Here is a 16984-nt window from a genome sequence, read left to right as displayed (position 1 = left end):
CAGTAACTCTCATTTTAGTTGGACCTACAAGCGAATAACAGTAATATGTAGTTAAGTATTAATATTTATCATTTGAGCCCACTTTATCAAGAACATTATTTTCCTTGGAAATCATTTCATACAACAATATGTTTGTCACAGTGCCGGTTTTGAATTTATTCCATATCCGGATCCCGCTCCAGCTACTGACGGGTCTGGGTGCTGACGAGTCCTCTCCATTTGGCTCGGTCCTCCCACCACTTTTCTTCCTCCACTTGCTGCCAGGTCACACCTGTCCTTTCCACAGATATTCTCACTCCCATTTTCCACCGTGTTCTTGGGGGTCCTCTAGGTCTTTTCTCATCCATCTTTAGTTCTTCCATAATTTTGGGGAGTCTCTTCCCATGCATCCTCTTAACATGCCCATACCATCTCAATCTCTTCTTTTCGGTTTCTTCTCTCATACTTTCTTGTTTCAGGTCCTTTCTAATCTCTACATTCTTTACTCTGTCCATTCTTGTTTTTCCCTTAACTGCTCTGAGAAATTTCATTTCTCCTGCTTGCAGTCTGCTCCAGTCCCTACATTAGGGAAGTAATAATTCTCATACATAGCGAGTTTCGCTTTTTCTGAAACTTCCTTATTCCAAATCAGGTGTTTTATTGTTTGGTAGAAATTGCCTCTTTTCTGTAAGCCCCTATTAATTTCGTTAGTTATTCTTAAATCCCCAGATATTTCACTCTTTTATTTATTGTGTTCCTTTTAACCCAGTAAAAATAGCATTTTGGACTGCAAAAGATAAAGTAATATTGATTTTCTGTTATGTTGTATGTATAACCTCTCTTGTGAGAAATCCAAGTTTCAGACCTTCTCTTCAAAATCCTTAGGTACTTCGTTGCCACAAAGAAAGCAGTGATCTCTGAAATTGAAATCATGTTTATTCAACTATCTAAGGGTCCGTCCACATGTACACTGAGAAGCTGCTCTTTAGAGGTAAACTGCTATCATCTTGTCAATTTTATATCTCATTTGGCATGAAGAATGAACCTGGCCTATTTAGAAAATCAGAATGTGTAATGTGCTGTGAGTCTATGGCTTGCACTCTGGTCACGAAGGCTGTTTACACTTCTATATTTCACTAAAGACGTTTCACCTGTGCTCAGATGTTACTCACAGATAAAACACACAGCTCGATGTGAAACCGACATTTAGAACAAACCGGCACGTATTACAATACAGCACGAACGTGCACTCTCAGCAGTTAAACAGTAACTGATGAAAACTTTGCAAAACTCCAAGACCTTTCCAGTGGAATGGGGAATGCCGGAGAGTGGAGGAAGTGAGGGAAGAAGGGGGAGTCATGGCAACAATATACCAACAATGAAAATGAAATAAGATCTATTTTAAACTACATTTTGTTGAAATATGAGTATATGTAAAATTGTCGAAAATTTGTTTTTTTTCAGAAATATCTACTCGCAAGATATTACATGATTTCGTGATATACATGTATTTATTGTATACATAATGGCTTAAAGGTGATATTACATTCAGGAGTATTATTTCTGACTGAGGATGGTATTTTCGATTTCGAGTCCACTGCCAGTAAAACCGTTAAGGCAACATTTTTCGGCGTATGTAAGGAATAATTACAAATATTTTGTATGAATCTTGTAGGAAATTAAACCTTTTGCACAATGGTTATTATGCATTATGCGCAAAACTGCACTAAGAAAGTTTTTAAGCGAAACCAATGACATTTCTAACATTTTGAGATTTGATGACATTTTTGCAGATATTCACAGCCTCGTGTCTCAGTAGCTGTCCCGAATTTTCCAACATTTTACAAATAAAACTTGCAGGAAATTTAAAGCTCTTTAAAATTGATACTGGCATGTTTTTCTCTAAAATGTACTAGAAGCGAGTTATTGAGCAAAAACTGAAAAAAGTGCCATTTCTTATCGTTATTTTCAAGGCGGCGGGTAACGCACTAGAGGGAACAAGTCTAAAACTCGTATTTTTTACGAGATGAATAATACATATAACATATCTGAAAATCAAAATTACTCAACCTTTTGCAATCCAACTCTTTTTTCAGAGCTATTTTTACTGGGCTATTTGTCCATTGGGTTCTCATGAAACAGAACACCCATTCGAAGGTGGCATAATCGACCGGAATTGCAAAGTAGTATTCTGCCAATTTCAGTAATTCCGAATAAAATTCTTCATTATGCACCTGCGTGTCTCTACAGAAGTTGGAGGGACGTGTGAGGGGTGGGCGGGGCGGGGCGGGTGGACATCGACTTATAGACATATTTTATTTTGCCTCGCTCCCTCTGCGCCTAGCGTGGTAGTGACATTATGTGTTAGGCACGTTCGGTATATCTTTGCGAGAGGCGTTCAATAAGCAATACAAAACATATTTTTCTCGGCGAATTTCGACTGAGAAAATGCGGAATTTGCTGTGGGACATCGTGGAAGATTCCTCCTTCAGCCCCTATAGTTTCATGAAGTTCCTATGGGTGGCGACGCTATACGTAACCTTCAAAATGGATCCTTAACGGAGGTGCGTTCCAAGCAGACAGCTGTCACTGACTTTTTTTTGCTGGAAAACCAGTGTGTCGCAGGATATTCAGAATGTCTACGGAGACCTGGAAGTGAACAACAGCTCTGTGAGTCGTTGGGCGAGGCGTCCACCATCGGGGCGACAAGGTTGCGCAAACCTGTCCAGTCTCCGGCGTGACGGCACGCCGCACACAGCTGTGACTCCTGCAGCGTTGTAACGTGCGGACACTCTCATTCGATGTGTTTGACGGTTCACAATCAAACACCTAGATGCACAGGTTGGTGTGCATCATCCACCAGTTGGAGTTTTCAAACGTATGTGCCCACTGGGCTACAAAGGACGTGTCACAAGGCTGATCGTGACAATTTCTTGTCGAACATTTTCACAGGCGATGAAATATGCCTTCATCACTTCGATCTGGAAACAAAACGGCAATCTATGGAATGGCGCCACACAACCTCTCCTCTGAAGAGAGAGCTCCCCTGTGGCCCTGGGGGTTAGAATAGGCCCGAGATATTCCTGCCAGTCGTAAGAGGCGACTAAAAGGAGTCCCACACCTTTCAACCTTTATGTGATGGTCACAAATTTGAGAAGCTATTCCGTATGGTCGAATCTTCCTTAACAATCTTCAGTGCCGCATTGCCTCAACCGATTTCCTGAAATCTAGGAAAATGGAATCTGCCTATTGGCATTCATCCACTATTCGCAGGCTATCGTGAGAGGAAAGGACAAACTGAGTTTGACACGAGCAACGTTTTCTAAATCTGTGTTGATTTGTTGAAACAAGCTTTTCTCTCTCAAGGACCGCTCGTATTTAAACAAAGAATTTGTTCAATGATTCTACAACAGACTAAGGTTAATAATACCAGTGTGCAATTTTTCGGATCCATTCTTTTAATCTTCGCTGTGCAGGAGTTACCTGCGCTTTTCTAGCCTGGATGGCCACATAAAGAAACACACTCCTGCCGAAGTCAAGTTCATTACCTTAACTAATACGACACATTGCTCGGCACATGATGAAACGCTAAAGCCATTGAGTCAATAGCACGAACGAAAACATCTGACAGTCCGTAAGCCAATATTGTACTTCAGTTTTAGTGTGATATGAAAAGAAGTGAGGTATAACGCCATAGAAACTTTTGAAAATTTCCTTAGTAATATGATTAACATAAAAGATAATCAAATGATGTTAAAACACCAACTGGAATCAAATCTACTTGATACCTTTTTCTACTCTAATCTCTGAGCGCGCGTGTGCAAGCGCCTGTGCGGGTGTGTGCTTGAATGTAGTGAAGTATGAATCAGTTGCACGTAAAAAAAATTGAAGGCAGTTTAACAATAAGTTAAAGGCAATCATGTCATTGGTCCGTGTATTTCTTATTTATTTTATGGATTATAAACTAATTCCTTCCACATCATAGCGAGATACCACTGTTAAGTAGCTTGGAATGTGCTACTAAACGCCGGCCGGATTGGCCGAGCGGTTCTAGGCACTACAGTCTGGAACCGCGCTTCCTCTACGGTCGCAGGTTCGAATCCTGCCTAGGGCATGGATGTGTTTGATGTTCTTAGGTTAGTTAGGTTTAAGTAGTTCTAAGTTCTAGGAGACTGATGACCTCAGGAGTTAAGTCCCATAGTGCTCAGAGCCATTTGAACCATTTGCAACTAAATAACGAGCCACCTACAAAGAAACTTGCTGCAACATATTTCCATAGTCTACGAGCAAAATCATCAGACGAAAATTCGTTACCGTGGCACTTAACCCGTGATACCACCGCAACTTATGGGAGCAGTTATGATTCGCTACGGTACTAACTAGAGAAGAATCTGGATACAGCAAACATTAAAGCCCAACCGCTTCTGTCACAACAACAGACGAAAATTATTCAGATTCCGTGTGCGTTCGAGTAATACAGAAGTGACATCAGGCGCCCCCAAAGGTTGTGTTATACGCCTTTTGCTGATCTATACAAACGATGTAAGAGACAATCTGAGCAGCAGTCTTGGGTTGTCTGCAGATGATGTTGTCATTTTTCGTCTAGTAAAGTCATCAAAAGTTCAAAACAAAGTGCAAAACGATTTAGAAAGGATATCTGAATGATGCGAAAATTGGCAATTGACCCTAAATAATGAAAAATGTGAGATCACCTATATCAGTGTTAAAAGGAATCCGTTAAATTTGGTTACATGATAAATCAGCCAAATCTAAAGGACGTAAAGCCAACTAAATACCTGGGAAATACAATTACGAACAACTTAAATTGGAAAGAACACGTAGAAAATGTTGTGTGGAAGGTGAACCAGAGACTGCGTTTTATTGGCAGAACAGTAATAAGATGCAACAGATCTACTAAAGAGACTATCTACAATCACCTTTCCGTCCTCTTTTGGAGTACTGCTGCGCGGTGTGGGATCCTTACGAGGTAAGATTAATGGAGTACATCGATAAGGTTCAAAGAAGAGCAGCACGTTTTTTACTATCGAGAAATAGGGAAGAGAGTGTCAATGGCATGATCCAGGATTTGAGGTGGACATCACTAAAACAAAGGCGATTTTCGTTGCGGTAGAATCTTCTCACGGTATTTCAATCACCAACTTGCTCCTTCAAATACAAAAATATTTTGTTGACGCCAACCTACATAGGAATCATAATAAAATAAGGGAAATCAGAGCCCGCACGGAAAGATAAAGCTGTTTGTTTTTCCGCGCGCTGTTCGTGATTGAAATAATAGAGAATTATTGTTTAAGTGGTTAGATGAACCCTCTGCCAGGCACTTAAAGTGTAACTTGCAGAGCATCAATGTAGATGTAGACGTGTTTCCGTAGCAGATGACCCATTGTTCTAGGTGGGTCCAGAGACTATCAGGAAGACTTGAAATCTGGCATTTTGCTGGTTACTACGAATATGTAGCTCCTCTTGAACGTTCATCACATAGCCACTGTCGATGCCAATTGAACAATGGAAGACAGAGTAGGCAATGTCACTGTCTTCGATGAGGCAAGGAACGAACCACCAGACACAGTTGCACGAAGTCTGCACCGGGCAAGATGATGATGTAGTTAAGATTCTGGACACGACGTCGGGAGGTTCAAATGGTTCAAATGGCTCTGAGCACTATGGGACTCAACTGCTGCGGTCATAAGTCCCCTAGAACTTAGAACTACTTAAACCTAACTAACCTAAGGACATCACACACATCCATGCCCGAGGCAGGATTCGAACCTGCGACCGCAGCGGTCGTGCGGTTCCAGACTGTAGCGCCTTTAGCCGCTCGGCCAACGTCGGGAGGAAAATCACTCAAATTGTGGAATAACTCCTCTAGAAACGACATTGCCTGTTTCTTACGCGTCCATTATGCTTCGTGTCTAATGAACCAGTCCCCCGCCTAATGTACTCGATACCTAACCGAAGGAAACGACTTCCTCTTCTTTTAAGCATATCGTTAACATAATATAGACACGTCTTTTTCATCACTTGCTCAAAATTAATTCAGAAGGTCTTCTGAGGTATACGACCGCTCATACAAGCATACACACTTCGTCAAGTCACACTGATGTGACTATATGCGTAAAGCCTCAATAACCACATGACAGGAAAGTGGATCCATGCCAAACCCAGTGCTGTGGCTATGTATCTCGGTTGAGGATCCATGTCGCGAACAAACCGATAGTGGTAGTTCCACAGATTCTCTACTGGGTTTAAATCCGGGAAGTTTCGTGGACAGTGGGGTACGGCAAACTCATCCTTGATCTCTTCGAACGTACACTGCGAGCTGCGAGACACGTTGCATTCACCTGCTCGTAGACGTCATCGTACCGAGGAAACATAAACTGCATTTAGAGTTAGACATAGTCTCCAAGGATTGACGCATGCTTGTGTTGATCCATTGTACCTTCCAGAATGACGAGATCACCCAGGGAATGCCCGAAATCATTCCTCAGACCATAACGCTGCCTCTTCCGGCCAACACCATTTCGACAATTGTTGCAGACTACCTGTTTTCAGACGTTTCACGCCGTACACGCCAAAGGCCATTTGTCCGATGGAGCATAGCACGCAATCCATGTGGAAAGGCCACTTGTCGCCAGTCAGTGAAAGTCCAGTTGCGGTGCTGGGGTGCAAATTGCAGCTTTCGTCGCCGATGAACAGCAGTCGGCATGAGAGCCTGAAGGAGGCTCTTGCTGCAACGTTCGCTGAACGGTCATTGAGGAGGAACAGTTGGTAACCCCCTGGTTCATCTCGGCGATCAGTTGCGCAACAGTTGCACGTCTGTTCGCCCGTACACATTTCTAGCCGTGTCATCTATGGCCCGTGTTGCACCACGTTTGCGCGCGGGATAGGATTAGCCGAGAGGTCTAGGGCGCTGCAGTCATGGACTGTGCGGCTGGTACCGGCGGAAGTTCGAGTCCTCCCTCGGGCATGGCTGTGTGTGTGTTTGTCCTTAGGATAATTTAGGTTAAGTAGTGTGTATGCTTAGGGACTGGTGACCTTCGCAGTTAAGTCCCTTACGATTTCACACACTTTTTTGCACCACGTTTACCTCGGCGCTCGTTTTGGATATTGTCGTTTCGCCATCACGTCATACTTTACCCACAGCCGAACGCGAACAGTTAACAAACTTACCCATTTCGAATATGCTTCCACCCTTGGCTCGAAACCCGATGATAATGCCCTGCTGGACGTCAAATACACTCCTGGAAATGGAAAAAAGAACACATTGACACCGGTGTGTCAGACCCACCATACTTGCTCCGGACACTGCGAGAGGGCTGTACTAGCAATGATCACACGCACGGCACAGCGGACACACCAGGAACCGCGGTGTTGGCCGTCGAATGGCGCTAGCTGCGCAGCATTTGTGCACCGCCGCCGTCAGTGTCAGCCAGTTTGCCGTGGCATACGGAGCTCCATCGCAGTCTTTAACACTGGTAGCATGCCGCAACAGCGTGGACGTGAACCGTATGTGCAGTTCACGGACTTTGAGCGAGGGCGTATAGTGGGCATGCGGGAGGCCGGGTGGACGTACCGCCGAATTGCTCAACACGTGGGGCGTGAGGTCTCCACAGTACATCGATGTTGTCGCCAGTGGTCGGCGGAAGATGCACGTGCCCGTCGACCTGGGACCGGACCGCAGCGACGCACGGATGCACGCCAAGACCGTAGGATGCTGCGCAGTGCCGTAGGGGACCGCACCGCCACTTCCCAGCAAATTAGGGACACTGTTGCTCCTGGGGTATCGGCGAGGACCATTCGCAACCGTCCCCATGAAGCTGGGCTACGGTCCCGCACACCGTTAGGCCGTCTTCCGCTCACGCCCCAACATCGTGCAGCCCGCCTCCAGTGGTGTCGCGACAGGCGTGAATGGAGGGATGAATGGAGACGTGTCGTCTTCAGCGATGAGAGTCGCTTCTGCCTTGGTGCCAATGATGGTCGTATGCGTGTTTGGCGCCGTGCAGGTGAGCGCCACAATCAGGACTGCATACGACCGAGGCACACAGGGCCAACACCCAGCATCATGGTGTGGGGAGCGATCTCCTACACTGGCCGTACACCACTGGTGATCGTCGAGGGGACACTGAATAGTGCACGGTACATCCAAACCGTCATCGAACCCATCGTTCTACCATTCCTAGACCGGCAAGGGAACTTGCTGTTCCAACAGGACAATGCACGTCCGCATGTATCCCGTGCCACCCAACGTGCTCCAGAAGGTGTAAGTCAACTACCCTGGCCAGCAAGATCTCCGGATCTGTCCCCCATTGAGCATGTTTGGGACTGGATGAAGCGTCGTCTCACGCGGTCTGCACGTCCAGCACGAACGCTGGTCCAACTGAGGCGCCAGGTGGAAATGGCATGGCAAGCCGTTCCACAGGACTACATCCAGCATCTCTACGATCGTCTCCATGGGAGAATAGCAGCCTGCATTGCTGCGAAAGGTGGATATACACTGTACTAGTGCCGACATTGTGCATGGTCTGTTGCCTGTGTCTATGTGCCTGTGGTTCTGTCAGTGTGATCATGTGATGTATCTGACCCCAGGAATGTGTCAATAAAGTTTCCCCTTCCTGGGACAATGAATTCACGGTGTTCTTATTTCAATTTCCAGGAGTGTAAATCGCTCGATTATGACAACGACTGCTGCCCCCACGATACCCTCTACACATCCTCCAGTGCTAGTGTTTCCACCTGCCATCAGTAAGTGGTTATTGCATGATGATGTCGAACATAGGCGGTGGTCACACTAATGTGACGGTATCCTGTAAAAATCATCTGTTTATTTTATAACACGTTTTTAATCGTTCATGGACCACTGTTAGAGTGTCTTCAATCGTTACGATAAAGAAAATTTGTTCGCAAACGGGATCAAAGTATCCAACGCGCATCGCTGCTTCCATAGATCAATGCGATCACTGCCGCGTCTTGAGAGCAGTGTTGAAATTCTGCGATTCTTACGCCTCAAAGCGAAAAATATTCAACCACTTGCCTGGGCACATGGCGCCGGTCCCGGCCCAGCACGAAACCAAAGTTTCCTGCGTTGTGGTGCGCTCTATAACGCAGGTTATAACATGGATACATAACGGCGGTTTCCTGGATGCATAATACACTACTGGCGATTAAAATTGCTACACCAAGAAGAAATGCAGATGATAAACGGGTATTCATTGGACACATATATTATACTAGAACTGAAATGTGATTACATTTTCACGCAATTTGGGTGCATAGATCCTGAGAAATCAGTACTCAGAACAACCACCTCTGGCCGTAATAACGCCCTTGATACGCCTGGGCATTGAGTCAAACAGAGCTTGGATGGCGTGTACAGGTACAGCTGCCCATGCAGCTTCAACACGATACCACAGTTCATCAAGAGTAGTCACTGGCGTATTGTGACGAGCCAGTTGCTCGGCCACCATTGACCAGATGGTTTCAATTGGTGAGAGATCTGGAGAATGTGCTGGCCAGGGCAGCAGTCGAACATTTTCTGTATCCATAGAGGCCCGTACAGGACCTGCAACATGCGGTCGTGCATTATCCTGCTGAAATATGGGGTTTCGTAGGGATCGAATGAAGGGTAGAGCCACGGGTCGTAACACATCTGAAGTGTAACGGCCACTGTTCAAAGTGCCGTCACTGCGAACAAGAGATGACCGAGTCGTGTAACCAATGGCACCCCATACCATCAAATGGCTCTGAGCACTATGGGACTTAACTTCTGAGGTCATGAGTCCCCTAGAAGTTAGAACTACTTAAACCTAACCATCATAAGGACATCACACACACTCATGCCCGAGGCAGGATTCGAACGTGCGACCGTAGCGGTCGCGCGGTTCCAGACTATAGCGCCTAGAACCGCTCGGCCACTCTGGCTGGCCCTCATACCATCACGCCGGGTGATACGCCAGTATGGCGACGACGAATACACGCTTTAAATGTGCTATCAGAGCGATGTCGCCAAACACGGATGCGACCATAAAGATGCTGTAAACAGAACCTGGATTCATCCGAAAAAATGAGGTTTTGCCATTCGTGCACCCAGGTTCGTCGTCGCAGGCGCTCCTGTCTGTAATACAGCGTCAAGGGTAACTGCTGCCATGGTCTCCGAGCTGATAGTCCATGCTGCTGCAAACGTCGTTGAACTGTTCGTGCAGATGGTTGTCTTGCAAACGTCCCCATCTGTTGACTCAGGGATTGAGACATGGCTGCACGATCCATTACAGCCATGCGGATAAGATGTCTGTCATCTCGATTGCTAGTGATACGGGGCCGTTGGGATCCAACACCGCGTTCCGTATTACTTTCCTTAACCCGCCGTTTCCATATTCTGCTAACAGTCATTGGATCTCGACCAACGCGAGCAGCAATGTCGCGATTCGATAAACTGCAATCGCGATAGGCTACAATCCGACATTTATCAAAGTCGGAAACATAATGATACGCATTTCTCCTCCTTACACGAGGCATCACAACACCGTTTCACCAGGCAACGCCGGTCAACTGCTGTTTGTGTACGAGAAATCGGTTGGAAACTTTCCTCGTGTCAGCTCGTTGTAGGTGTCGCCATCGGCTCTAGCCCTGTGTGAATACTCTGAAAAGCTGCAGCATCTTCTTTCTGTCGGTTAAATATCGCGTCTGTAGCACGTCATCTTCTTGGAGTAGCTGTTTTAATGGCCAGTAGTGTAGCTTGTATGATCATATCTATGTGTAGTATGTGCAATATTCGACAGCTATTACTAAAACTACTTCTGTATCTACATGGATACACTGCAAATCACATTTAAGTGCCTGGCAGAGGGTTCATCAAACCACTTTCACAATTCTCTATTATTCCAATCTTTTAATGCTCGCGGAAATAATGAACTCGTATATCTTTCCGTACGAGCTCTGATTCCTTTATTTTATCGTGGCGATCGTTTCTCCCTATGTAGGTTGGTGTCAACAAAATATTTTCGCATTCGGAGGAGAAAGTTGGTCATTGGAATTTCGTGATAAGATTCCGTCGCAACGAGAAACGCCTTTCTTTTGATGTTGTCCAGCCCAAATCCTGTGTCATTTCAGTGTCACTCCCTCCCATATTTCGCACTAATTGAAAACATGCTGCCTTTCTTTGAACTTTTTCGATGTACTCCGTCAATCCTATCTGGTAAGGATCCCACGCCGCACAGCACTATTCTAGAAGAGGACAGGACAAGCGTAATGTAGGTAGTCGCCTTAGTTGATCTTTTACATTTTTTAAGTGTCCTGCCAATAAAACGCAGTTTTTGGTTAGCCTTCCCCACAAAATTTTCTATGTGTTCCTTCCAATTTAAGTTGTTCGTAATTGTAATACCTAGGTATTTAGTTGAATTTACGGCTTTTAGATTAGACTGATTTATCGTGTAACCGAAGTTTAACGAATTCCTTTTAGCACTCATGTGGATGATCTCACACTTTTTGTTATTTAGGGTCAACTGCCAATTTTCGTACATTTAGATATCTTCTCTAAATCGTTTGGCAATTTGTTTTGATCTTCTGATGACTTTATTAGTCGATAAACGACTGCGTCATCTACAAACAACCGAAGACGGCTGCTCAGATTGTCTCCCAAATCGTTTATATAGATAAGGAACAGCAAAGGGCCTGTAGCACTAACTTGGGGAACGCCAGAAATCACTTCCCTTTTTACTCGATGGCTTTCCGTCAATTACTACGAACTGTGACCTCTCTGACAGGAAATCACAAATCCAGTCACATAACTGAGACGATATTCCATAAGCACCCAGTTCCACTACAAGCCGCTTCTGTGGTACAGTGTCAAAAGCCTTTCGGAAATCCAGAAATACGGAACCGATCTGAAATCCTTTGTCATTAGCACTCAACACTTCATGTGAATAAAGAGCTAGTTGCGTTTCACAAGAACGACGTTTTCTGAACCCATGTTGATTGTATGTCAATAGACCGTTTCTTCGAAGTAATTCATAGTGTTCGAACACAATATATGTTCCAAAATCCTGCTGCATATCGACGTTAACGATATGTACCTGTAATGTAGTGGATTACTCCGACTAATTTTCTTGAATATCGGTGTGACCTGTGCAACTTTCCAGTCTTTGGGTACGGTTCTTTCGACAAGCGAACAGTTGAATATGATTGTTAAGTATGGAGCTAATGCATCAGCATACTCCGAAAGGAACCTAACTGGTATACAGTCTGGACCAGAAGACTTGATTTTATTAAGTGATTTAAGTTGCTTCACTACTCCTATGATATTTATTTCTACGTTACTCGTGTTGGCAGCTGTTCTAGATTCGAATTCTGGAATATTTACTTCGTCTTCTTCTGTGAAAGTGTTACGGAAGGCTGTGTTTAGTAACTCTGCTTTGGCAGCACTGTCTTCGATAGTATTTCCATTGCTATCGTGCAGAGAAGACATTGATTGTTTCTTGCCCCTAACATACTTCACATACGACCAGAATCTCTTTGGATTATCTGACAGGTTTCGAGACAACGTTTCGTTGTGGAAACGGTTATAAGCATCTCGCATTGAAGTCCGCGCTAAATTTCGAGCTTCTGTAAAAATTGGCATGTTTGTTTCGTTGTTTCTGCAACAGTGTTTTAACTCGTTTTGTGTACCAAGGAGGATCAGCTCCGTCGTTTGTTAATTTATTTGGTATAAATCTCTCAATTGCTGCCGATACTATTTCTTTGAATTCAAGGCACATCTGGTCTACACCTATATTATTAATTTGGCATGAGTGGAGATTGTCTCTCAGGAAGGCGTCATGTGAATTTTTGTCTGCTTTTTTGAACAGGTATATTTTTTGCTTATTTTTCGAGGATTTGGGGATTACAGTATTCAATCTCGCTACGACAACTCTGTTTTCACTAACCCCTGTATCGCTTTTGATGCTCGTTATTAACTCAGGATTATTTGTTGCTACGAGGACAAGTGTGTTTTCACAACCGTTTACTATTCGCGTTGGCTCATGAACTTGTGGCTATGATGTACGGCAAAAGAGGGAACAAAAATATATATCTAAATGTGAAACACTATATAGTTTGTTACTACGTGTCCACTCTACAACGTGAAAAGTCGCGAACAATAGCAACTTACCACCTCACAGATGCTACAACTGATGATACGTCTTCTGATGCTGAATCAAAGAAATAAATAAAAGCAGCAGTACGCACAATTAAACGAGACTATTGATGCGAAATGCAGTTTACTGATAACCATATGGTCAGTACTGCTATCGTTCATAACACATTTCCTTATTCAAAACAAGCCTTTCTTTCCTTCTGTTCTGTGTAAGCTCATCACATACGGTCTCATATGCATGTTTTCCAATATATCTTACCTACTACAAGTTTTGCACTGTTTTCCCTCATTTAATACCATTTTTGGCGGCCGCTGCGGTCGAGCGGTTCTAGACGCTTTAGTCCGTAACGACGCGCCTGCTACGGTCGCAGGTTCGAATCCTGCCTCGGGCATGGATGTGTGTGATGTCCTTAGGTTAGTTAGGTTCAAGTAGTTTTAAGTCTAGGGTACTGATGTCCTCAGATGTTAAGTCCCATAGTGCTCAGAGCCATTTGAACCATATTTATATCAAAGAATGTCTCCATACGACTGAAATTCTTGCTGTAACTTTGACATTAATCATTTAACGTCTATCTAAACTGAGTCGAATGTTAAATTTTAATATGAATCATTGCCGTTAAATTAAAGATTTAATTTCCTTTGATGAGCTTTACATAATGTATGTTGGTTAATTGCATATGTATCATTGTTACACACACCCACACCCAACCACCCAGGTATATATATATATATATATATATATATATATATATTCAGGGTGAGTCACCTAACATTACCGCTGGATATATTTCTTAAACCACATCAAATACTGACGAATCGATTCCACAGACCGAACGTGAGGAGAGGGGCTAGAGTAATTGGTTAATACAAACCATAAAAAAATGCACGGAAGTATGTTTTTTAACACAAACCTACGTTTTTTTAAATGGAGCCCCGTTAGTTTTGTTAGCACATCTGAACATATAAACAAATACGTAATCAGTGCCGTTTGTTGCATTGTAAAATGTTAATTGAATCCGGAGATATTGTAACCTAAAGTTGGCGCTTGAGTACCACTCCTCCACTGTTCGATCGCGTGTATCGGAGAGCACCGAATTACGTAGGGATCCAAAGGGAACGGTGATGGACCTTAGCTAGAGAAGAGACTAGAACAGCACATTACGTCCACATGCTAACACCTTTTTATTGGTCTTTTTCACTGACGCACATGTACATTACCATGAGGGGTGAGGTACACGTACACACGTGGTTTCCGTTTTCAATTATGGAGTGGAATATAGTGTGTCCCGCCATGTCAGGCCAACAGATGTTCAATGTGGTGGCCATCATTTGCTGCACACAATTGCAATCTCTGGCGTAATGAATGTCGTACACGCCGCAGTACATTTGGTGTAATGTCGCCGCAGGCTGCCGCAATACGTTGTTTCATATCCTCTGGGGTTGAAGGCACATCACGGTACACATTCTCCTTTAACGTACCCCACAGAAAGAAGTCCAGAGGTGTAAGATCAGGAGAACGGGCTGGCCAATTTATGCGTCCTCCACGTCCTATGAAACGCGCGTCGAACATCCTGTCAAGGGTCAGCCTAGTGTTAATTGCGGAACGTGCAGGTGCACCATCATGCTGATACAACATTCGTCGACGCGTTTCCAGTGGGACATTTTCGAGCAACGTTGCAGATCATTCTGTAGAAACGCGATGTATGTTGCAGCTGTTTGGGCCTCTGCAATGAAGTGAGGACCAATGAGGTGGTCACCAATGAATCCACACCATACATTTACAGTCCACGGTCGCTGTCGCTCTATCGAATCGAGGATTGTCCACGGACCAGTAATGCATGTTCCGTAGATTCACTGCCCCGTGGTTTGTGAAGCCCGCTTCATCGGTAAACAGGTAGAACTGCAACGCATTCTCTGTTAATGCCCATTGACAGAATTGCACTCGATGATTGAAGTCATCACCATGTAATTGCTGATATAGCGACACATGAAACGGGTGAAAGCGGTGACGATGCAGTATGCGCATGACACTACTTTGACTCAGTCCGCCGGCTCTCGCAATGTCCCGTGTACTCCTGTGTGGGTTCATGGCAACAGCAGCTAACACACCAACTGCACCCGCTTCTCCTGTGACGGGCCTGTTACGGACCCGTTTGCGTGCTACGACCATACCTGTTGCATACAGTTGGCGGTAGATGTTTTGCAATGTGCGGCACGTTGGATGCTCTCTGTCCGGGTACCGTTCTGCATACGCCCTGCAGGATTCAGCTGCATTTCGTCGACACTCGCCATAGATGAGCATCATCTCCGCCTTTTCAGAGTTCAAATACACCATGGTCAGAGTTCCTACAACACTACACTAACACAGACGTCTGGTAACACGGTGTACTACAGTTGGTCTGCGTGCGGAGACGAATGCAGAATAACAATAGCAGCAAGCGCTACATGCGGACACTGCGACAGCTAGATCAAACCACCACAGTGCACTACAGCCACACTCGTAAACACGGTCGTCATCGTAAACATGTCCCTGCAGATGCTGCTCGTCGACCGTGGCCCGTGTTTGTTACAACACGCAACTGAACGTCGGAGGTTTCAAGCGTCAACTTTAGGTTACAATATCTCCGGATGTAAGTAACATTTTACAATGCAACAAAAGGCACTGATTACGTATTTGTTTATATGTTCAGGTGTGCTAACAAAACTAACGTGGTTCCATTTAAAAAAACGTAGGTTTGTGATAAAAAAACATACTTCCGTGCATTTTTGTATGGTTTGTATTAAACAATTACACTAGCCCCTCTCCTCACGTTCGGTCTGTGGAATCTGTTCGTCAGTATTTGATGTGGTTTACGAAATATATCCAGCGGTAACGTTAGGTGACTCACCCTGTATACTATGTTTATCCGGACAGAAGCTCGTGGCGCCCTCCATCGGTACTGTTGGTATTCAACATGCAGTTGGCCTACCCTTAGCCTTGGTGACAGCTTCCACTCTCGCAGACATACGTTCAGTCAGGTGCTGGAAGGTTACTTGGGGAATGGCAGCCCATGCTTCACGGAGTTCTGTACTGAGGAGAGAGATCGATGTCGGTCGGTGAGGCCTGGCACGAAATCGGCGTTCCAAAGCATCCCAAAAGTGTTCCATAGGATTCAGGTCAGGACTCTGTGCAGGCCAGTCCATTACAGGCATGTTATTGTCCTGTAACCACTCCGCCACATGCCGTGCATTATGAACAGGTGCTAGATCGTGTTGAAAAATGCAATCGCCATCCGTGAATTTGCTCTTCAACAGTGCGAAGCAAGAAGGTGCTTAAAACCCCAATGTAGGCCTGTGCTGTGATAGTGCCACGCAAAACAACATAGGATGCATGCCTCCTCCACGAAAAAGAGGACCACACCATAACACCACCGCCTCCAAATTTTATTGTTGACACTAAGCAAGCTGGCAGAAGACGTTTACCGGGCATTTGTCATACCCACACCCTACCATCGGATCGCCACATTGTGTACCGTGGTTCGTTACTCCACACAACGTTTTTCAACTGTTCACTCGTCCAATTTTTATGCTCCTTACACCAAGTGAGGCGTCGTTTGGCGTATACCGGCGTGATGTGTGGCCTATGAGCAGCCGCTTGACCATGAAGTCCGAGCTTTGTCACCTCCCGCCTAAGTGTCATAGTACTTGCAGTGGATCCTGACGTGTTAGGAATTTCTGTGTGATGGTCTGGATAGATGTCTGCCTATTACACATTACGACCCTCTTCAACAGTCGGCGGTGTCTGTGAGTCAACAGACAAGGTCAGCCTGTAAGTTTTTGTGCTGTACGTCTCCCTTCACGTTTCCGCTTCACTATTACATA

Source organism: Schistocerca americana, chromosome 3, assembly GCF_021461395.2.
Source record: "Schistocerca americana isolate TAMUIC-IGC-003095 chromosome 3, iqSchAmer2.1, whole genome shotgun sequence".
Lineage (NCBI taxonomy): Eukaryota > Metazoa > Arthropoda > Insecta > Orthoptera > Acrididae > Schistocerca > Schistocerca americana.
The sequence above is the reverse complement of the archived record's forward strand: the minus strand, read 5'-3'. Positions refer to the sequence as shown.